Source organism: Pleurodeles waltl, chromosome 4_1 (genome assembly GCF_031143425.1).
Source record: "Pleurodeles waltl isolate 20211129_DDA chromosome 4_1, aPleWal1.hap1.20221129, whole genome shotgun sequence".
Classification (NCBI taxonomy): domain Eukaryota; kingdom Metazoa; phylum Chordata; class Amphibia; order Caudata; family Salamandridae; genus Pleurodeles; species Pleurodeles waltl.
Genome location: NC_090442.1, coordinates 985,770,871 through 985,794,349, shown reverse-complemented (window position 1 = coordinate 985,794,349; position 23,479 = coordinate 985,770,871). Strand labels below are relative to the sequence as shown.

General features: G+C 42.5%; 1 protein-coding gene across 1 annotated transcript in view; it reads left to right on the top strand.

Annotated features, from left to right (window-relative positions):
- Window positions 1–23,479, top strand: part of SLC2A13 (solute carrier family 2 member 13) — a 1,310,727-nt gene that overhangs the window by 217,555 nt on the left and 1,069,693 nt on the right. The gene's annotated exons all lie outside the window — the stretch shown is intronic.

Below are 23,479 nucleotides of genomic sequence, written 5' to 3'. Positions count from 1 at the left end.
AAGTGGAAAAAACAGACGTAATTGAAAATGGCCAAGTGACTAGTATCCATGACAAACCACATCACTTTCGTTCCTTGGAGGTGTATGAAGTAAGCTGTGGCTTGGTGGGTGGAAGACACTTAGTAGAAGGCCATTAATATGGCTTCAACTGAGACAAACTAACTGTGGTAGTTTGAAAGCCAACTGGCATGATGGCCAAGACGTTTCTCATTTGGACTTCTTTCTATAGAGTCGGAAGTGTTGATGTTACAGTTTTGACAAAATTGTTTCTTCTTTGTTACGCTAAGGCAAACGTGTTAATACATGACTCCAGGCCGTCCGTGTATGGATACATTCTGGGAGGCTTGTACAATCTTGATCTCACTGGAAAGCTACTGAAGGAATGTTCTTTAACCATTGTTCATCAGACATCCAAATGCAAAATGCAGTGTTCAAGGCAGAAAAGGTTTCCTCAGAACGTTTTGTTGCCATTGGTTCTTTATTGAATGGGAACACTCAACCATAGAAAAATGGATGACTGTCTCAAAGTATTTGTATCGCCCCACTGTTTCAAGAGGCATCTGTCCGCGCTGGTCTTAACACTGCCTAACAATGTAGGTACAATTGCAGCTTTTTTACTGATGTTTAGTGGGGACGTTAAAAACCTTCCCTCCAAAATTTGAGGTTCAGATCTAGGGACTTTGTTGGGAGAAAGCAGAACCTTATCTTGTGGTTGGATGAAATGGACAAGCTTGTATAGCTTTATAATAAAGCTTTATCTGTGCTCCCCAGGTTCCATTTGGGAAAACAAGGATTTACTTTAGCTGAAAGTTGTTATGGGATGAGCTGTTGAAAGCTTGCAAATGTGAGGCAAAATTTTTAATCTAATGCGGTCTGTAAGTGACCGGTAATTTGATGTTACATGGTAGGAAATGTTGAGAGTTCTCTTGTTCACACCATATACAACTGTGACCCCTGCGTTCTGTTTCTCAAGCAACGTTTTAGGAAGTCCTACATTGAGAGCATTGCATCAGTCTTGTCTAGAGTATATGGCTCCTCCAGCTACAACGGCTGTATTCGCCAGGGAGAAATGGAAGAGTATATTTTAACCTTTTGGACGTTTTTTCTTTTTTACCAGGGGGCAGGCTTGCACTTTGAGGAATCTGCATCAAACATATCTAGATTTTTAACTTGTCTAGAGAGCACCGTTGCCCAAACAAAGTTATTAGGTAGTTTGAGTGGTTTAAGAGAGGGCCTAGCTTTACAACCAAAAATATTGATCTTGGTTTTACATCGATTTTACTGTAAGTAATTGCTGTTCATTGAATATTTTGGATGTCCCCGAGCACCAACTAGATCAATACCAGGCTTATGGTAATTGTAATGCCTGATATAGAACTGAGAGTCATCTGCATGATTGGATTGAAGTGTTACTTTGCGATTATTGAAAATATCAAAGAATGGTCATTGATACATATTGAGATAAAGCTATGCTGAACCATGGGAAACACCAAATACCTGACTATATCTGAAATTTAAGAAATAGAGACAGAGTTATACCGGTAGACTTCTAGAATAAAAAATGTTTGCGAAAAACCAACGTGTTTGCTTCGAGTTCACTTTCACCACTGTCAGCCACTGTTTCAAAAGTCCTGGAGAGACCCATCATCAACAGAAAGGATGCCACCTCCTCTCGTCCATCAGGGGTAATGAATAATCCCAAATTCATAGTAAGGGTAGCAATCATTTTACACCATGTCTCGTGTTATACAGCTGTAGCTAAGAGATATTTAGACAATGGCAATGCACATATTAGCATATATGTTCCAATAACCGTTATGTATTGCTAACTAACCCTGATCTATCAGCTACCCTGTTTGAGATGCCACAGTACCACTGCAACCTTTACTAATGTGCTTGTGTATAGTGTTTTTTTTAGCTCTAATCAATTCTTTCACAAATGCTTTTTTGATTGAGCCACCTTCATAGTGAGCTCTTCAGCACGTGGCTTCAAGGCTGGCTCCATCCGTAATTGGCAGTGCTTAGTTTGAACTGGTGGTTTCCGGTGTGGGGCACCAGCACTTATTTTTGAGGGCCGGCACCTATTGTTCTCCCTTAAGCATTTCCTGCAAGCGAAAGAAACCTAAGGGAAAGACGGAGGAAGAGAAAAACAAAAAAAGCGTCACAAAGGGAGAAAGCAGAAAACTGCAAGAGTGAGCTGCAGGGGCAGGGTGTGGCTGTAAGTGGATTAAAGAGGCCCGAGATAGCTTCTGGATTATGCTGCCTCAGTATTCAATGTTAACAAATTTAATTGCAGCAGCCGCGAGTTTCGGAGGAGGGCTTTGGGCACCAGCACATCTTTATTTACTAATTAAGCACTGATAATACAAAGGTTTTTCTTCAAATGTTAGCAAATGTTAATGCCATTGATTTTTACTTAAAGAAATCAGTGCCATGAAAGTAAGATCATATTCAGTAAACAAAACATTTTTATAGCTCCAATAAGACTGCTTCTTAGGTTATGGAATGGAATTGATAGCCAGTTTCCATTTTGAGAGTTTACTCTTAAATTCTGTATACTCATTTCTGGGATTAGGGGTCTTAAGACCCACTCAACAGGCTTTAATCACATGGGCTTTTCGTTGGAGTTTTGCTGCAGCAAAAAATTTAGTTATTTTTGGGCCTCCTTACGGTCTATTTTTAAGATCAACATGCTTACTCATTTGAGCATAATGCAATGAAATGAATGGGACGGGGCCACTGCATTCTGTGTGACACACAAAAATGATTTTTCAGTGGCAGCAACTACAGTAACCTCAGCAGCGGATTGTGAAAAGCTGCTTGAGAGAAAATGGAATGCCTAGGTGATAGGGTGAGCAACAGAAAACAAGCATTGGTAAAGCCAGTAGGTTTTACTTTTGCAAGAGCTATTAGCTTTCCCAGTGTCTCTTAGCCGTTGTTGAGCAGTGCAGCGTTAAGTGAGAGTGAGAGTTAAGTTGTTGTCCTCCGGCTCACCGCAACAAAGTGAAAATAAGGGACCTACAAAAAAAGAATAGAGGTCATATATATTCCAAACTTATGAATTACAGGGCCAGAAGTGAGAATTCATGTAAAATAAGTGTACATCAAAGAAAAAGCGTAGTTTCATGATGTAATGACCCATCATCCCAAGAGATAGTATTTTGTCATGCGATTAATCATGGAAAATGTCTATGGTGCTTCCTATTAAGACTATCTGTCCTGATGATGACCCATTCATGATTTGTTCCCATAAACTGGGTTGAAACATCGACAAAATTAGATGTGGATTCATGCCAAAACAAATAGTGACTTCTAGTCACCTGCATTATAAGGGTCTCTGTGAAGATCACAAACTTTTAACCACATGTTTACTGTATATAACACTGTAGCACCTTAATCACATTATTCACCTACACTGCACCATCACTCTAGGAGCACCTATTGTATTTGTTATATTTATTTTTATAATTCTTGCATAAGTAACTTCAAATTGTTCATTAAATAAAAGGCAAAAGAATAAGATAGGTTCATTGCTAAAAAGAAAAGCTTTTGAGTTATTTTTTTAACTTTTCACCATGGAAGTCAAGGGTTATACTTCCCTCTTGGGGCCAACACAATTTTGATATATATAGCTGGCAGCATGGCTGAAAGTTTACAAAACAAAATGTATGATGAAGCAGCACTGGCTGCATCAAATTGCTGTTTTGTTCTTATGGCTGGTGGGGGTGGGCAACATGCATAATGGGAGGGAGCGTAGTAAAGAGTGGGCAACACGGACGACGAGAGGAGGGTGGGAGTTAAAGGGTAATGGGTAAAAGCACTATGACCCAGTTTTGTTTTCTTTCATATGCTGGGTAACATAGACAATGGGAATATGGAAGCAGAAGAAGCAACACAGACAAAGGGAGTGGGAGGAAAGAAGAAATATGGACAATGGATGTGGGAGGGAAAAAGCAACATGGACAATAGTGGGGTGGTAGGAACAAAGTAACAATGACGACAGTGAAAGAAGGGAAAATTATAAATATAGTACCTCAATCACTGCGCGATCATCGGAAAGACAACAGTCAAACTGAAGCAATCAATGCTTTGTCCATGTTCCAGCCAAAAGATGAGAAGGTGAAGCTGACAAGTGCTGGCCAATTAGAAAGCAGGATATAATAGTGACAGTGAAGCCAAAAAATGGTAAGCAGTGGGCAGGCTGGAAGCCCCTTGTTGTATAAATATCTCCCGCAAGCGCTTTCACTTCAGTCACAGGGATGACCTAAAAATATATCAGAAAATATAAGGTTTATAGAGGAATGTTGAACACCCCCACTTTAACACCCAGAAATGTAGCTTAATTGCTGTGGTCGCTTTGGATTTTCTTCACTGAGCAGCCTTCAATGTCTGGAGGGAAGGTTAGTCCTATGGAAGTTGAAATTGGGTAGTCGTCAATTGGGTATCAGTGAATTCTCAAAACCACTGTGGCATTGCAGGAGCCTGCTGTCAGAACACTGGCTAAACTATGCTTTGCTGCAAGCACAGTTCACATTATGGTCTGCCTTATCTACAAACAGGACTAGGTATCCACACACCAAATGGGTTTTTGGGAGAGGGGCCATAGCTGCCAAGTTTTCATTGTACGTAAGTATGACATTTTGGATGCATGTGGAGTGTCTGTGTATAACATTTACATCCCTCATGGGTGACATTTTGATTGACACTCGATCACAATCAGTTACTTTGTAGTAAATGAAGTATGCTATTTATGGTGGGTGTAGTGATAGCTGCAAAGTTTTCAGTTTACCTCTGTGTGACATTTCCATTTTTTCACTGAGCTTGTATGTGACATTTTAATGTTTGTGTGACACTTTATTATGAATAGAACAGAGTAGCTATGTCTATGAAAAAAGATAAATGTCAGCAATCACTCACTTTATACAGTTAAGGCCTTTCCACTTCTCCATCACCCCCAAACATGCATGTGCATACACACACTTACAGAATGTCAAATAACTGTTTTGTTCGGTTTTGTTCTTGGCAAAATGTCAGGACTATAAACATGAATTTATTTTTGGCAAAACCATTGCAATGTAGTAATACAGCTTAAATGTAGATAATCAAAACTTAAATACACAAATTCATGATTGGCATTAATGACTGCCTTAGATTGGACCATGCATATTACAGTGGCACTACCTGGGAATCCATTATCGTTGTGTCTGTGTTTATTAGCCATGTTGTATTCCAGTGTGATTGCTGTGCAGCATGGCTGAAAGTAAAAAAAAAACAGTGCTGTGATACTGTAAACACTGGGTATGTTAGTGTTTTTTTTTTGTTTTTTTTTCAGCACGCTAGAAATGTTCATTTTATTCTCGTTGATTGTAACATGTTGCTGTTTTTATAATTTTCAGTGTAGTTATTTTAGATGTACGGAGAAACAGATTGTTCCTGTAGTAATAAATACTTTTAACATAAGTGTTCATTCTTTTTAGTACAGTGTGTGATGCACTGGATAACAGAATGAGGTTGGATGCCATTTCCAAGGTCCCTTTATGAGATTGATAGCAACCCAAAAGTAATGCTTCTATGTCAACTACACATCGAATAGGGCCTTGTGGGCTATGGTGACCCGTCTTTCACATTTATCGATGATGTATTGAACTTAGTTCACTCGAAGTCTCCCCCTTATAGAGTTATGCCAGAGTCGCAACTTAGACAACAGGTCTTTTGCAACAGCTGTCTGGTAGGCTCGACCTTAAAATAGACTCTGGTCCCAATCAGATGCATCTCAACCACAAACATTTGTTTCTCACTTCCTCAGCCATGCATTTTCACTATCCATATTTTCTGCTGATATCACGGTTATGAGTGGGAGTGAGTGGGCAATAAAGTGCAAACAACCCTTCACACTTTCTGTAAACAATGTGGATTAGACCAGACAGGCAAGAGGGATATACCATTCATAGACTAAAATGTATATGTTCGACCAGTAATTCCTCTGCATCAGCAATTCACCTATCTTCAAGTACCACATGTTTTTTCTGGATGCCTCGTATTTATGAAGATGCTTGGGAGCAGTTTTTACGAAGTTTCTCTCATGCAGATTTGCTAGTTTTAGGCAACCACTTTGGTGAAATGCAGACCATGTTTGCAGCCTACAACTTAAACTATTAGGTGCACATTTTGACTTCTCTCATAGTAACTGAATGGTGGACAGCTTAGAATGTCATCAGTTGTTCGCATTTTGGCACTTAGTGAAGCTTTATTAGGCTGAGACAAGTCATCCACTTGAAAACCGGTATGAAGTGTGCGATTGGAGAAACCACAATCTACAGCTCATATTTTACTTATCTTGTCTAATTATATTAATTCTCTGTACAAGGTGCTGGTTGGAAGCTTGCATCATGGTATGCTTGTCCCTTTGTTGCGACTTTCAAAATTCATAGACCTATTTTACAAGACTAAAATCTGCTCACATAAAGGCTATTCTTTAGTGAAATTTATTTTTCTACATCTAGAATGAAGCCGTGCTTCTTTAGGCCCAGATCTCCTTCTTTAGATTGATGCCCCAGTGGCTTAAGTGGGTAAAGCAGCTTGCGTCGGCTGTAGTATCTGCTGCAGAGATTTCTGGGCAAACTGCAGGTAGCAGGTTCTCCTTTGCTACAGTTAGATCTATTAGCATTGTAAATTTCTAACTGGAACTAACTTGCCACACAAACTGAAAATAAAAAGTATAACAATTGACATTACCGAGCCAATTATAAGCGCTGCTGTGAGCACGAAGGATCGAGACAAAAGCAAAAACAAGCATTTGCAATGCAACGGGTCTCGCGTTTGCTCATGTTAGAGCTGATAGCGTTGTAAACTCCTAACCCGACTTTTCACCTATCGGCCAAAGTGCATTTATGTACGTAACCCGAAAAAGTGCAATTAACTGTGTAAAGCGCTCGACTTCTGCCAAGCGAAATCGCGCTAGGAAAATAGAGAAAAAGTAGTCCACGAGCCAGACAGAAAACAGAGAGCCTCGCATGTTTTCTGTACTTGGTCGATGCGCTCGAGGATGGCTAGCTACCAGAAAAGGCATGACGTATGCATGCCTTCAACTAATTAAAGCAAGCAGATTTCAATAGGCAAGCCCACGAACCAATGAAAAACACTGACGTGACGTTGACAGGGCTCCGAGCCCTTTTCTAATACCTAAAGCGTCTCGCTGCGATACTCATGCGCGAGCGCATGCAACGCAGGCTCAACCCTAATAAGTTTGCTCGGAGTCAACGTTATCTGCAATAGTGCAATTATTCATGTAAAAGGGTCGATGGCAAAGGCGGTAACAAAACCGTCCTAAGAAGGGACAAATGTAAAGCATTTACCAACAAAAACAAAGGATTTTTGAAAGGCAAGCCCATGAACAAGTGATAGTGATGGGTGTGAGGTGGGTGTGGTTAAAAGCCCAGATATATACCAACACGTTGGAAAAGCAGCACTTGCTCACTGCTACGCTCGACCTAAAAATGGGTGATCCTCTTTCAGTTGGTCCTAATGATGAAGTCAATGAAATGTGTGCTGTTCAAATGGGTAATAGTGATTCTTCCTTTTACTGAGCTGCGAAGTCCAATCCTATGTCTGAAAACGCTACATTAAAAACAAGTGGGGTTTGAAATTGATTCCTGCTTGAGTATTTGCATTTCTTGACAATCTTTCAAATCCTTCCTAAAACGCTTTTCTGGGGGGGGGGGGGGGAGTTGAATCTTGCTCCTCATCCTGATAGAATTTTTTCACTGTTATAATTTTGGAAGACATGCAAATGTTATGCCAATTGAACTTTTAGCAGCAGAGGACACACACAACATGAGAGGGCACATGTTAGGAAGCTGTAAAACTGTAAAAAAGCAGCATTGGCAGGAAGTGAAATAAAAACGATGTGTGTGGCCAGTATCGGAAATTACTTGTAAATTAAAAATTTCTGCAAGATCACTGATGTGAAACTTTCTTTAGTGGGAGCAAAATGCTGGCAGAATGAAGAATCTATGCTGTGGCGTCTCAGCTGTTATGGTAGGATGCATTATTCAAACACCAAGGGGGTTCTAAGCAAACTGTACACTGAACATTACCTTCTCAGCCATAATAGAATGGCTGAGGAATACCAGCACCGACGTTGTTTTGTATTTTAATTGCATTTATATAGCGCATGATATCCCTTGTTAAGCGTCGAAGGGTTTTGTAAATACATGAGTGAGTAACACAGTTCATTGAGAAATCTAAATGAGTGGAAATGTACCCACAATAGGAGAGGGTGTGACGGCTAAACAAATAAGGGCTGACTGCAATAATAAACCAGAGTATTAGACCTGGCAGCTCTTGGCGTGGTTTCCCTGTACTTTTTGCTTCTGACCTCCTGTCTTTGGATCCTGTGCTGTAATTAGTTTTTGCTGGTTTTGATACTCTGTGCACTTTCCCAGTGATGCAAGTTCTCTCTCTCTCTAAATTATATTGATAACTGGTTTATCCATGATTGGCATATTTGATTTACTAGTAAGCCCCTAATAAAATGCACTAGTGGTGCCCAGGGCCTGTCAATCAAATGCTACTAGTGGGCTTACGACACTGATTGTGCCACCCACATGAACAGCCCTATAAACGTCACAGACCTGCCACTGCAGTGTCTGTGGGTGCAGTTTTTTAACTGCCAGTTCGACCTGGCAAGTGTGCACACTTGCCAGGCCCAAACAACCTTCCCTTCTACTACATGCAAGTCACCCCTAAGGTAGGTCCAATGTAGCCCCATGGGTAGGGTGCAATGTATTTAAAAGGTAGGCCATGTACTGGTGTATTCTACATGTCATAATATTAAAATACTGCTATATTAGTTTTGCACTATTGAAAGGCCTATCTCTATCAAGGGATAACATTGGGGATTGCCTAGAAATAACTTCTAAGGGTAAGTTCCCATTGGGAGCAGAGAGAGATGTGGAGTTTGAGGTCTCGGAACTCACAATTTAAAAACACATCTTTATGTGAAATTGTTTTTTTAGATTGGAAGTTTTAAAATGGCACTGTTAGCAAGTGGGCATTTTCTTGATTAACCTTTCTGTGATTCTGCCTGGCTACTGAATACACGTCTGGGTCAGACTGACAGTTGAGCTGTTTGTTAATTCCCTCTAGACAGTGGCACAAAGGGAGCTGAGGTGTGTCCTGCATATCCTGATGAGCCTTCCTGGGCTAGGGTGGGAGGGAGGGCCTGACACCTGCACTTGAAAGGGTTGTGGCTATCCTCTCACAATACGGTCTCTTGCCCCCCTAGTGTGTGTCTGGGTCAGGGCAAGGAAAGGACAGGGTCTTGTGCACTACAAAGGCTTTCCTTTGAAGTTTGCCTGCTTCAAAGGCAGAAAAGGGTATAAGTAGTTGACCCAAAACCCCAGACTTTTTGTTTACTTCTGGACCAAGAGGGACCTCTGCGAAAGAGAAGAGCTTGATACTTGAGGAGGACCTGCCACTATTCCTGCTGCTTTGCTGTGCTGGCCTGATGCTTCTGTCTTAAGAAGGAAAGGACTAGACTTTGTTTCTGAAATCCTGCTTGTGACGTTTCTCTGAGGGCTTGGACTGAGCTTGAACCCTGTTCTGTAGTCTCAGGGCCATCAAAGACTTCATCTGCCAGCACCTGGTCTCTCTTGCTGAGACTTCAACCTTGCCAAGTGGTGCCACATCCAGTCCCTGGGCCCTCGAGAAGAGAAGCTGGTGAACCCAAGGTGATTATCTAAACACCGAAGCTGAGCGGCAGAAAAATCGATGCAGTGCCTGCACCATGGCTGGAGAATTGTCACAGAGCCGGTGAGATTGCCAGTTCAGTGTGGCTTTAATGGTGCAGTGTGTCTGGATTTTCCTTGCATCGTCCATGGGCATCAAGTCTTTAACACCACCACCCGGACCTGAGGCTGAATACCCAGAAATCAACGCATCCTTACACTTTGCCTCTGAGACAAGCCTGACTGCTTGTGCCAAGCTGCCAAGGGAGAGAGCAGGGGTTATCTGAGCTGTGTATCTCCCTTACCCTGACTAGAGTGAGGGTCTCTACGTGGACAGGGTGTGAACCGACTGCCAACTAGAGACCCCATTTCTAATACAGAGAAAAACAATATCCTTCCTAAATTCTATAGCTGCTCTGCCATTGGTAGAGAATGCAAGTCTTATTCAATAAGAAAGAAACAAAGTATGTTTGAAGCATAAATTTGGAAAGTCTTGGGGGCTAAATATTGTCATATGTAGCTTAGGGATGAGGGGGTCATATGAGGTAAAGTGCTCACAAACACATGGACTCTCATGGAGTGCTTCAACAAAATGAAACAAGCATTTGCAATGCAATAGGGCTTAAATTTGTGAGAGTTAGAGCTATTGGCGTTGTAAATAACAATTACTTTTACCTATGTGTTTTGGTTTGGAGTGTAGTGAAAGTATGCCAGGTGCCACAGCAAGCCTGTAAACTTAGCACTTGTATAGCGCACTACTCACCCGTTAGGGTCTCAAGGCGCTGTACGCATACCGCTGTGGAACCCCTCCTGGCTTTTTCCTGTGAGGCACCTACTCCTGGGCAACCCCCAGGGTTAAGCCAGGCATCCAAGCACTGTCAGGGCTGTTGTGGAGATTAAGCAAGCTATTGCCCAGAGTTACAGAGTGGGACCTATTAATTGGATTAGGCACTGAGGCGAGAATTATCTGCTCCAAGGGACTTGAGTCCAATACCCGCCGAGGCAGGAATTGAACCCTGGTCCTGGGCCAGATCTCTGCATCAGGGTCTGCCGCTCTAACCATCGTGCCACACTTCTCCACAAGCCTCCCAGGCCGGTCGCTGCAGGAGAGAGGACACAACAGGCCACCATCATGGGAGTATTTTTGCCTCATTAGTACAGACTGCCTGTGATACCCTAGAGATGCAACCCTTTCTAGTGTGTTTACCTAAACTTTTATAGCACCAAAGAAGCCACAAAGAGGCACCTTCATCTCATTTAACCCGGAGAATAAGTGAGTCAAAAGAGTTAGGAGCACAGAAAAGGGGACAGATATTTATTTCTGTGTGTCAAACTTTTAAAGGGATTATTCCTCTACATTGGCAATACCAGCCTAACTTTTAGAAAGATTGACTGTATACAAAGAAAATAACAGAAGACGCAGCTTAACTGAACAGGATGCTTCAAATGTGTATAGATGGTGAAACAGAGCTTAATTGGTAGATCGGCTGACAGGATAGGTTCCAGAGGCGAGACATCTTCGATCATGGGCCAGTGTTTTAAATGGAAATAGAGAAGGGCTGGTACTCTATTCATTTAAAGCACTGCTTTGGGTTAATAGTTTCATGACATCCTTTGTCTCAGGACTGGACTCTGCAGAACAGATACGTGTACCTGAATCTCCTGGGCCTTGATGGTGCCTTTTCAGTGTATACATTTGTGCACTGGCTGATGGTTTTAAAGTGAGTATTATCTCTGTTGGGGTGGCTACTCAAACTTTGAACCACTCAGAGTAGAGCGGGAAGGCTGGGTTTGGACGATAGAGTTTTTTCGCCTAGACCAGTGGTGCCCAGTGAGGCTTCTCCAGGGCTAGTTCATTGGCATTTTTTCAGGCTATTAAAAAGATTCAAATATGTATTTCTTGGGAATCTAAGGTAGGACCAGAACCATGTGTGAGTTTCTTGATACCCACATAAGATAAATTACGTAAAAATAATTGATATGAAACGTATTTACACAGTGGTTACCCTGCAAGCCTGCCATGGATCCTGTCTTCCACTTCCTTTAATGGACATATGTGTTCTATAATGACATGCAGTAAAGTGTTCTAATAACCCCAACATATACCTATAATATGTATGTAGCACATAAGATCTGCAAGATAAAAATGAAATAAAAAAGCTGCTGGTCACTGCACTCCTTCCTATGTCCCTCGTGTTCTCTAAATAGGCCAGTCACTCTATCAGCTTGTGAGGTCACTGATGTCTCTCCTCTCTGAGCGATGAGAAGAACAACAGAGGCCCAAAGCAAGCATTTCCAGCAAGTTGACAAATCCAATGTTCAATATATTTGAAAAGAAAGTACATTAGGCCCATACGAATCATGAAGTGAAAGGTTACCCAGCCCGAAGATGCTATGAAGCAGTGCTGGCTTTACAGCCCGATCCGCAGATGACTGTTTCAGAATGCAAAGAAATGTAACTAGCAAATTGGGCCAAACTTCTGTGTGCAGAAGCAAATAAAGACCTACTGACCACAAATCGCTGGCTTCATTTTAAATGGCAAGCTAGAATTACAGAGGTGAAAGAGTAACATAAATATTCACAGGTATGAAGGGGCATTGGTCTGCCACCAGGCCTGGAGTCATGGTTCCTCCAGTTATGTTCTCTGTGTGTGTTTTTTTCCCCAGATACAAGGGGCCATATTCACTAAGAGACCTTACAGTCTTAAGTTTACTCCTACATTAAGGGGGAGATTTTTTTATTCTGCTTTTGGAATTCTCAAAGAATTCCAGAAGTAATCCTGGGAGCCTGCAACAGTCACAACTTTTCAGAAATACTCACAATCGTAAGCAGCTACACATGCATAACTTCTCATGGAAAACAATTTCATATGCGAAAAAAATGATTACTAAGACATTTATCTTTTCCAACCTTTCCTCCCGTTTTCCACCGGGAAAAAGTATTTCCCGATGGAGAAGCCGCATCTCCTACAATTCCACAAATTTTAGGTTTAGGGGTGTTTCCCCTCATTCTGATACCTAGAAATGATTTACTCCTGTCTATAACAACAGTAAGTATTTAAACTTTTCTAGGCTGAGAATTTTTGTGAGTAGTTACCAATTCATACATTTATTTGTCAGTATGCAAACTGTCTATGGCACTCCCACAGTGGAGTGCACACTCCACACCCATGAGAGCAGATTTACTACGACCTAATGTTACGTTATACAGGGGTAAATCTCACGGTGCTCATTTAGGTGCTTGGAAAAGGTTTGCATTCAAAATATATACCTGCAGACCAGGCTGTGGACATTGATCCAGCCAAGGGTTGCCAATGTCCACATCTCTGTCCTGGCACTGGATACCGCAGTGGTGGTGCATTGTATTATATCACCCTGATTCTTGGACCTCTTTCCGGTTTTGACAGTTTGGTTGTGTGTTACAGCCGTAAATAGGAAATTACACAGATCTTTTCCAGCTAACAATCCACTCTGTGTTAATTGTATTATTGAATACAGTAGTCTGAGTCATGGTAAGGCAAATTCCGCTCCATCGTTTTTAGCTTGTCCATGCCACTACAGGCTGGGACAAACCATGTGAGAATTAATTTGGCCTAGCCATTTAATGGACATTCTACTGGAACATCTGGGCCAGGGAGCAGTGCAATTTTCAGCTCCTCTGGCAAAATAGAACTTTGCCAATTGTTAAGTCCCCATATAGATTTGTAAGGTAAATTTGCAATAATTTCACCTAACCACTAGTTGACTCCAATACACCAAAGAGGTTGGTTAGACCATATACCATCTGAAGGAGATCTTGTGCATCCCCAAATGCAACAAATTTAAATCATACAGCATTAGTGTACTTCTGGTGTGTGGTTGTAGAACACGCAGTGAGAATAAGCTAAGAAAGTCATGTCACTCTCAGGCAGTAACTCAGATCTGACCTCTCTTAAAGTTAAAGAAGATGTCCAGAAATAGTCTGCGTATTGAAGATGCCGTGAACTGCTGCTCTGAAACCGATCAATGTTGTAGTGATGCTGAGAGCGGATGTGTCCAAGTCTGTGAAGCATAAATTGATGTAAAGCCACAAATTATCAGTGCAGTAAAAGTCACAAATGGGAATCATGTATTCCTTTAGAGAAAATATTAACACCTGTGTTGGAAAGCTAGATTGCATCATGTATACGAAGTGCAGTCGTAAAGAAGCATTCCTCTTTATACCCCATCACACAACTAATGTAATAAAAATAATAATAACATTCTAACAGTCATTTATGTAGCCCACATTAAGCATGCAGTGTCTCCTCTTGGAGCATGTTAGTAAGAGGAAGGACCGCTGGAATTATGCAGTTCTGTGATTCTGGCATATTCTGCAGAGAGGCAGATCCTTTGCAGAGGTCATCTGATCACTTTTCAGTTGCTGACTCTTGTGGTCATGCGTTAAACTGGTCCTATGAAGGAGAAATCTTTGGTCAGGCAGTATTAATGTGTGTTAAATGACAAAAGAGCAAAATAATGTTGCCACTGAATGTGCAGCATTAAGCAGCATAATTTGTACTTTCTTGCCACATAATTCAGGCACCTCTGCCACATACTTTTGCCCGCCACTAGCTGCATAATTCCAGTAGCCCTGATAACAGGTGATCCGAAGTGAAGACACAGATGCACAGCACGAGGCAAGCAAATACATGTTTTGAAGCATGTATTACCATGTAAATCAGTACAGAAGGTAGGTGATCACTCATGCATGTGGCATTGTTCCACCACCAGCACAATTTTATCACCTCACTCCCTGAGTAGCTTCTCCTGTTTCCAGCTGACATACAAAATCCTGAGGAACTACATGGCATCACAGATAAAATTATGAGAAGACATGAGTCCAGGACAAGGAAAGGACCAAGAGACAGACACAAGATAAAACATATATATTATCTCCCCACTGTTTGTTTTGAACACTTTGCCTTCTGTATGACCTCACCTGAAGCTGTGACACCCCTTCCGCTGGGTTCTGAAAGTTCTCACTAACTGGGATAGTGGTGGTCTGGGCTCAGTGTGTTAGTTCAGTGATTTCCGGTCTCTTCCATGCAGTGATGGTGTGTTATATCATTCAAAGGCTCAAGCGGTATCACTCTGGATAAGGAAAGTCCAACCTAGCCCCTCTGGGAATCAAACATTTATTCCATGCTGCCACCCAGATCTTTGCTGAGAACACGTTAGGCCTGTGGGCTGATTTAGGCGATATTTGGGCTACCTTCACTTAAAAGCTGGGACCTCAAATTTCAAATATTTGTAATGGAACAAAATGTGTGATGCAATTATGTAAAAATCCCACTTGATGTACACTATTTAAAATGTCTAGGGTCTTTCCACCGTGGCCCTGAACAAGCCATATTATAATAACCTATTAATGATGTGCCAGCGACAAATCTGGACTCGTCATAGTATCTATTTGTAGTATTTCTTTGTTGTCTTATACAAAAAAAAAAAAAGGCTTAGGTCACAGCACATTTGGGTTACATAACTACAAGCAAGCAGTGGCTAGTCCTGGTGGCCACTCATTACTGTTACTGTCCAGGATTGAATTTGAGATATAGTTCTTGTGGTGTTTACCCATATAAACAAACACACATATATCCCTATAGACATGGGGAGGCATGTTGAAGCACTGAGAGGAACACCAGTAGAAGCCGGAGTGAGAAAAGGGTCACTTGATAGGATCAAAAAGATAATTTTTTTTACATTGATTTTCCATGTACTTGGTAACCGCTGCAAACAGAAATAATGCATAGAGTTTACATCAAATGATGCATGGGAACTTAGTGGAGTGATTACATGAAGCCTGGGGTTGGAAGAGAGGAGAGCAGGTTAAACATTACTGGACTGTGACAGACAATGCATGGATCATTATACACAGGAGCTCAGAGGGTGATGTGCCTGTGATGGCGACTGGGGAGGTATTCAAGGTGGTGCCTCTTCAAACAGGAAGCAGTGCTTTTCAAGCACTGTTTTAGACAGTGCTTCTGGAAGTGGAATGTGCAAGGTTGCAGTAGCTGGTGTAAAAATACACATAAAAAAACAAACCCCAAGGCGGAACAAACGTAAAGCATTTACCAACAACATCATTGTATTTTTTTTAAAGGCAGGCCCAGGAACGAATGAAAGTGGTGGACGTGGTCAAAAGCCCACAGAATAGATTACAGCATAAAAAGTAGGTCCCAAAACACAGAGTGGAAGGACACTAGAACTTGGGCCTTGCTACATGGGAGGATCAAACTAAAGAACAGGAGTGAAGTTCACACATTCTGACCACAGAAAAGCAAGCAACAGAGAGTCACAGGGAAGCCAACCAGTGATGATACGTGGGTGGGTGCTAAGCCCCCTGTAAGATAACAAAATGTCTTGCATACAAGAGTACATGCGCTGTCCTAGGCGAGACCTAAAATAGGAATCCATAGAGAGACGAATATGGGCCGCGAGCTACATAATGATTCTGCTCTCCAAGGAACCAGCAATAAAACTTAATCAGTACAAAATATAAATACAAAGTCATCTGACTTTGCCTTGGTTTCAAAGCATAGGTTCCACTGACAACATCAAGGCCTGGCTTTTTCTGTAAACAGTTGTCTGCATTGTGGGACGTGAAGTTTTGGTTTCCCATTACAAGCGTGGGGATCTCAGCCCTGGCATGCAAGTACTATTGGATGGCAAAGCATATTTGGGTGGGAGTGCAACAAATCCAGCCTCTGCAAGTGTTGATATAGTTAGAGGACAAAACATTGCATTACACTTTTAACAGCATATGGTCTGTGATACATGTCCATGTAATGCGTGTGGGAAGCAGAAAAGTGCAGAATGTTGACAGCTATTTCTGGAAACGGACATTGTGTTAAATTCTCGCTCGAAATTAATCAATTTTAACCTGTTATCTACAGATGTCTTTACAGAGTACACATTCCTAAACATACAATTCGGTCTTGTGCTGCGAGGCACAAGAAAAGCCTTACTTTTGTTGTACTTGTTATACTTTTGTTGTCATCTAACGGAATAAGTATGTGCAGCAACTTAACATTGTTTCAAACGAGTTACACTCCTGTTACCAAACCTCAACCTAGATAGACGATATAAAACCTAGCAAAGAAATGGGTGGTTAATTTATATTTGACCTTTACAGGAAGGTGACAGCTTTTTTCCTTGCCCTGCCTCTTGTTGTTTAACAGAACAGCACGTCCTATAGTGTATAAATACAGTGTAGTCTCGGGCATGGCAGTCCTATAAAGTACTGGACTGTGGTTGCTTGCACGGGGCGGCCTCGGGGACTATGTATGCCTCGGGCAGCTACGTGGAATCTGGAAGGATGCTCCAAGAAATGACATTCTGCTTGCTGTTTCGGTTTAGGTCTAAATACATTTTTTCCACTGTTCTGCACGTTCAGCAGAGCGATTCTCCTCTGATTGACAGTGTGAACTCAAACCTAGTCACAGATACTTAAATGAGAGGGCTCTGTATAACTCCCCTCCCTTCCCCCATCCCTTTATCCTCTAGAAAGGTACCCATCTGTCGCCTCCGGCCTCAAGGTACTAATATAGCACACAGTATTTCTTACCCACGCTTAGTTACCTTCTGAAGTCAGTTTTCTCGTCCTCTTCTGCACGTGGGGCGCCAATCAATATTTTACAAGGAAGAGGAGGGCAGCTACCCTAGTCGCCATGGCAACGGCCAAGGTAGCCTTCATGTTATCACACTACGCCCCAAGCCTCTCCTGTCCCCTTTATGCAGCGAGACAGTTTTATTTACTTAGCTGTTTGCAGCCCAGCCAAGTCGCATGTATTTGCATGGCAGTATTCAGGCCCAGCGAGGCTGCAGTGATGTAACCTAAAATGCGTTAGTCTAACATGAGATGCGTGGCAGGGCTGGTGGGGGGAGAGAGAGGGGTGTGGAGGGGTGGGATGCTGAAGGCAATGAGCCCCCTAGGTCATGACCATCGTGGCCAAGAGTCTGGTATCCGGGATGGGGCAGAGTAAAGGGGAGGGACCCAGCAAGCTACACAGCATGTGCGTGCAGAAATCCGAGAGTGCCCTCTTCTGTCCTTCCCCCACAGCACGTGTTAAGGAGCCCTGAACGGAAGAGTTCTTCCTAACGCAGTCAACCCTTTCAAGGACAATTGAAACATGCTGTAAAATGACGAAAAATTGTAAAAACGATAAATGTGTAAACAATTAATGCCATTTCTTCGGGAAAGGCAACAAAATGTTGCCAGATGCTTATCAGGTTCGGTGTCTTTGTTTTGTGCTGCTTGGGTTGTAAATCCTCTACTCAAAAAAGAGCATTTATCTCCTGTCTTTTAAACTATTCTGCAATCAATCCGCGTAATGCTTCCACACATCGACCAGACACTAGAAATTACGTGTCACTTTCGGCCATTTGAAGAGTTTGTCCAAAAGACACGCATGTATTGAAAGGTAGTTCAACATCATTCACAGCCGTCAAATGTCAATCTCGTGGTGGTTAATCATCTGTACATTTTCTCTTACTAAAATGCACTGGGCAGATGTTTGGCCAGACTCTTTGAATTGCTACATAATAAATGGCATGTACCCCTGCTGTGAGCTCTAGCTTCCCATCTGGCCTTTCTCAAGAATTGGATCTCTGAGTCTGCACATCCCTGTGAGAGGCACCCTTTCTTTAATATCATGGCAAAAAAGAAAATCAAGTTATAAGCTTATCAAGGACTCCTTCAGTCAAAGAGGGATGAATGAGAAAGAACCCCTTTAGATTAAAATTTGCTATAATTGAAATTCTGGGTCTAGGTTTCAAGCACCCGTTTGGTAAAATACAGCTTTAGATTTTAGATCCTTGCCAAAATTCCTTTTTTTGGTGGAGGTGACTTCCATTGAGGATGGAGCTAAATATATATATATATATATAATATAGTGCGTGCAGTTGCAAACGCACCCATTTCCAACTAAAATGTTTCCAAATTGGTTTCAGAGATGCTAAATACTGGTAAAGCTCCTTCTCATACTTCTGAACACCAGCTGTTCATGGACTTCTCAGCGATTCCCACTCAGTGCCGATTGCATAGTTAGTTCTTCATAAGAGTGAGCAAGGTTTCAGGGAGCAGCTGTGGTCAGAGCAGTAAGCTTTCTGATAGTGCTGCACTGTGCCGGGAAGGTCATGCTCCTTATAAATGTTTAGCGATCCACCCAAGGTTCTGCCCCACCTCGAGAACGTTTCTAGCTGCTGTCAGAACTGGCAGGAGTTGCTTGGTCCCAGTGCAGACCAACACCCAAATGCAACTGAAGAGCCCACCTCAACAACAGCAGATCCTTTTGGCACAGGGATGGGAAGAAGTCACCGAGAGCAGAACGAGTGCGGCTGTTTGAGTCTGAATGGGGGAGCTGGAGGTGCCCCTCCCTGCCTTCACAGTGAGCTCACTAGGACTGCTGAAAAGGTGCTATATTTTTCAACCTGCTGTTCGGGTTTATAATTTCATATTGTTGAGGTGACAAAAGGGTGCTTGGGTAATAATCTTCTGGTCACTGTCAAATTTTCCAGTGCCAGGGTGTTCCTCCAGTGGGCATGGGAAATCAAAACCTCACGCAACCTGGACATTAAAGAGCTGAATATTCTGCAATTGCTGAATGGAATTGAGCGTGGTTTGAGTCACTTGGTTCAGCTTATGAATATCTAGCTGCACCACCTATACAGATTCAGGCATGAAGTAAAGACTGAGACAGCCTTGAGGTCGAGATAGGAAAAACTATGCGCACAGTGAGGTTTGGGGACAAATGGGGCTAACCACAGTCTCTGCAGGCTGATCCTCCCCCTGTGCACCCAAGCCATGTTAATGATTGAAGGTCCTTGTAGCCTTGCACGGCTCTTTGATGACATCTTCTCCTGGGACAACGCAGACCAAATATTTCTGACCACGTGCCTTCCAAGAGCTACGCTGTTTAATCCTTTTCCAGGCAGGGCTCTGCAGTTCAGAGAAACACTACAAACCCCTGTTCCTGACAGCAGGTAGACTTTCCGTCCTCAAGGCAGCCAGTCAGCACTTCCAGTGGATAACTCAGCCAGGTTTAGCTAGCATTCATGATTCCCAAGCGTGGAGCTCAGAAATCATCTCGGCTACCACTGGTCAGTAGGAAATGGAGTATGGTAGTTGGCCATGTATTGATTCCCAGAGCTGGTCGGTCAGCTGTGGTGGATAGGTCAACTTTTGGCCTGCTTCAGTCAAATTTTGCATGCCCCCTTCATGATCAGTTAGTGCCAGGGGTGATTTCAAAAGAAATCCCTTCTCAAGTGGTATGACCAGTTTAAGGGGGTCTGAGCATTGTGGCCTAGGCAGTCCTGCCACATCTTTTGTCAAGCAGATGCTGACAGAGGAAGTGTAGCTAAGAGTGCCCGGATAGAGAAAATGAGGTGAACTTCAAAGGAGGAATAGGGTACCACAACCATCCAGGTTTTCAAGTCCACTACTGTGAAAGTCATCGGTGAGAATTCCAGGGCTGGAGGGTGGTAATGTTCTTGTGCAAGCTCCCAGGCCAAACAAAGACCTGTGGAAGCCTCACCCAAGGTCGTTCATTTCTATTTTCATTTACATAAAGGGAGTCCCAGTTTGATTTCCTGTTGCACCCAGCCAAGCATACACACATGGTGCCCCCTCCTACAACACACAGGTACATAGTGTCTATGTACCCTCTTTGGGGGTCTCAGAACAGTTGGGTCAAAAAACCCAAGGAAGATTGTTCAGAACCTTTTGAACTGGGGAGAGTGGTAGGCATCTAGCGCCTTAATGCGGCAGATAAAAAGGACTTCCACTATAAATCCATTACTCCACCTCTGCCAGTGTCACAAAGCTCAGTGGGAGGACAATACTCACTTTTTTATGAGGGGTGAATGTTATGAACCCTCTCTGACCTCAGAGCTGCTACCTGGAATCTTAATTCGTGTAAAGTTGGAGATCTGCAGTGAACATACATTATCATCTTGTGTAAGTGAGGTAAAAAAAAAATGAAAATCCTAGCAACCCTCTAGTCTCTTCAGAACCAGGCAGGGGACATTTCCATTGTATCAGCTAATTTAGCTCTATAAAATCATGGCCTATGATGATGACATAACTAAAGGACCCTCCTCGATTGTGCATGTGTTCTTTATGCTTGGATGCCATTGTAGCAGAGCAAATCAGAGCAAACCATTTCTCTATTTAGCCACCTGATGTCGGCCTCCCAGACTGTTTTGTTGTCTACCCAGTGCTTAACTTGAGCTGGTGGTTTCCGGTGCTCGGCACTGGTACTAAATTGTCAACACCATTGCTTGTAACAGTCTGCCACAAGAAGCATTGTCTGGCTAATTTAGAGACCGCAATTCATTATAGCGTTGGGGGGCTGGAATAGGCCGAATTGTCACACTTGTAGGGGTGTGATGGTTAGTTAGCTGTGTTGTTACTATCATCGGCAGCATGGCAAGGGCAATGTGTGGTGTGAGCTGCAGCGGTCTCCTAATGAGAGCCCTGGCATTTTGTATTTTTAACGTATTAAGCACTGTGTCTGCCCCTCCAAATGTATCACGTAAAGAGGGAGATCCCTCCATTCACTGTGATCTACACAATTAAATTGTCTGAAAAGCTCATCTCAGGCTCCTTAATCTCTGGAATTTCCAGCTTGGGATAAAATCTAAGTGTGCCTGTTGGTGAAGAAGTAAGACACTCCTCTACCTTTTACCCATGATCACTCACTCACTACTTGTTTCCAAATGTATGTCTGTCAGAGTCAAAATGCCAGCCTTAGTTCCTAATAGACAGTTACATCAGAGATTATAGTGAGCCTTTACTACCAAGGCATTTTCAATTATGAAAGTTTAACATGAATAAACAAATCGAGTGGTGAGCATGCCCCAAATCTTCTACTACCCTATTAGGATATTATTGAGATATTGAGAGCTGCAAAGGCTTCTAGATCTCAGATACACTGTTTGGCACCTTGTTTAGAGATAGAGCCCAGTTTAATAAAACATCATCCTAGAAAGTCTTAAGCTCAGAATTTGGAGATGAGCAAGTGTTCCTCTTTTTATTAAAAAAAAAAAACACTCTTTCAACAAACTTTACACTTGTTAAGTCCGAGCCTGTGAGTGCTTGCACTAGTTTGTACAATAAAAAGCTTGGAGCCCATCTGTTGCTCACCATTTTTTGGTTTGTGTGGCACTCTTCTTTACTGACTCGTAATTCTTCAAAGCAAGCCTGGTATTATTTCCGTTCCTCTTTGTGGGGCAGAAACCAAGCTTTGATTGATTAAACTTAATTAGTGCCCATCCGCTGCTCCCGACATGATCGAGGTACTATTTTGTTCAGTTTAACTTCTAGTCAGTGCTTTAAATGGGAAAAAATAAGTGCAGGTACTGCTTAAAATGAGCTAGTAGTGTGGTGGGTGGGGCTAGGGGCGGGGCTAAGAGCAAGACCTGAGGATACTTTGACTTAAATACCCGTTGCAGCAATACCAAAACACATGATAAGTGTGTTTAAATAAAAACAGGTTAACTCGTTACACAAGATGAAAGCGAAACAATTATATTTTAACATTTCTTTTGTTTTGTAATATTTGCAGCTTCTTAATGCCGTACTGTTATTTGGTGTCGTTTTGCACAATACTATATATTATTGAGCGTGCACACAGTCAGAAAGAAACAAGCAGACACAAAGCATTCCACACTGTCCTCCTTAAAGTGTCCCGATTCTCTCCATCTTTCATTCGCCTTTCTCTCACAGAAAAACACACACACATACAAGGCAAACACATACCTAAACAGACCCTCGTTCTAAAAGACGCAGGAGGGATTAAAGCCATATTAAACTTTCCTCCTATGGCTTTCTTGGTTGTCTCTGTCAGCGGGGCTGCCTCAATTCCTGTGTTTGCACATATGTACACAGTAGTGTGAATGTGATGGACAGCACGGGGCCTGAATGGGCCCTGTGCTGTCAAACACAGCGTGACGGTGAATACCCAGACATTAGCCACTTAATCCCTGCTGAATAGCTCAGCGGGGGTCGGCTCAGAGCTACAGCAGCACCTTAGCTGTCAGAGGCAGATTCAACTCTGACAGCCTAGTGCTCACCAGCAGCTATTAAGCCTACTTTTCATGAGTACCGGTACTCTCCTTGGCAGCAGAGAAGTCCCGGTACTCAGAGTGAGAAAAATAAGAAGTGCCGGTACTCAGTACCGGTGAGTACCGGCCCATTTAAAGCACTGCTTCTAGTGCCGTGCAAACAGCAGGCTTGTGACTGGCAAAAACGTGCCACGCTTGGAAAACAAAATTGCAAAGTTTTATTTTTTAAATCAAACTTTCTTTTATTTTGTCAAGTCCTCTTTTTTCTCACTTTCCACTCGTTTTCTTTTGTTTTTGCTCGTGGACGCTCTTCTCAAAAGATGATGATTAACTAGTTTGAAATATTGTAAAGTGGCATTGTTTCTTTATGTGTCATTTCTGAAATTATCCTTTAACACATAATCGTGCAGTACACCCCAATCCACCCCACTCAAATTTGCCCCACTATAATCCACCCTACTCTCACCCAAACTACTCACCCCATTCCAATCCACCCCACTCTAATCTGCCTCACGCCAATCCACAGCAATCTACCCCACTCCAATCCAAAACAATCTGCCCCACTCCAATCCAAAAAATCTTCCCCATTTCAGTCTGTCCCACTCCAATCCAAAATAATCTGCCCCACTCCAATTTTCCCCACTTTAATCCAAATCCTCCTCACTCCA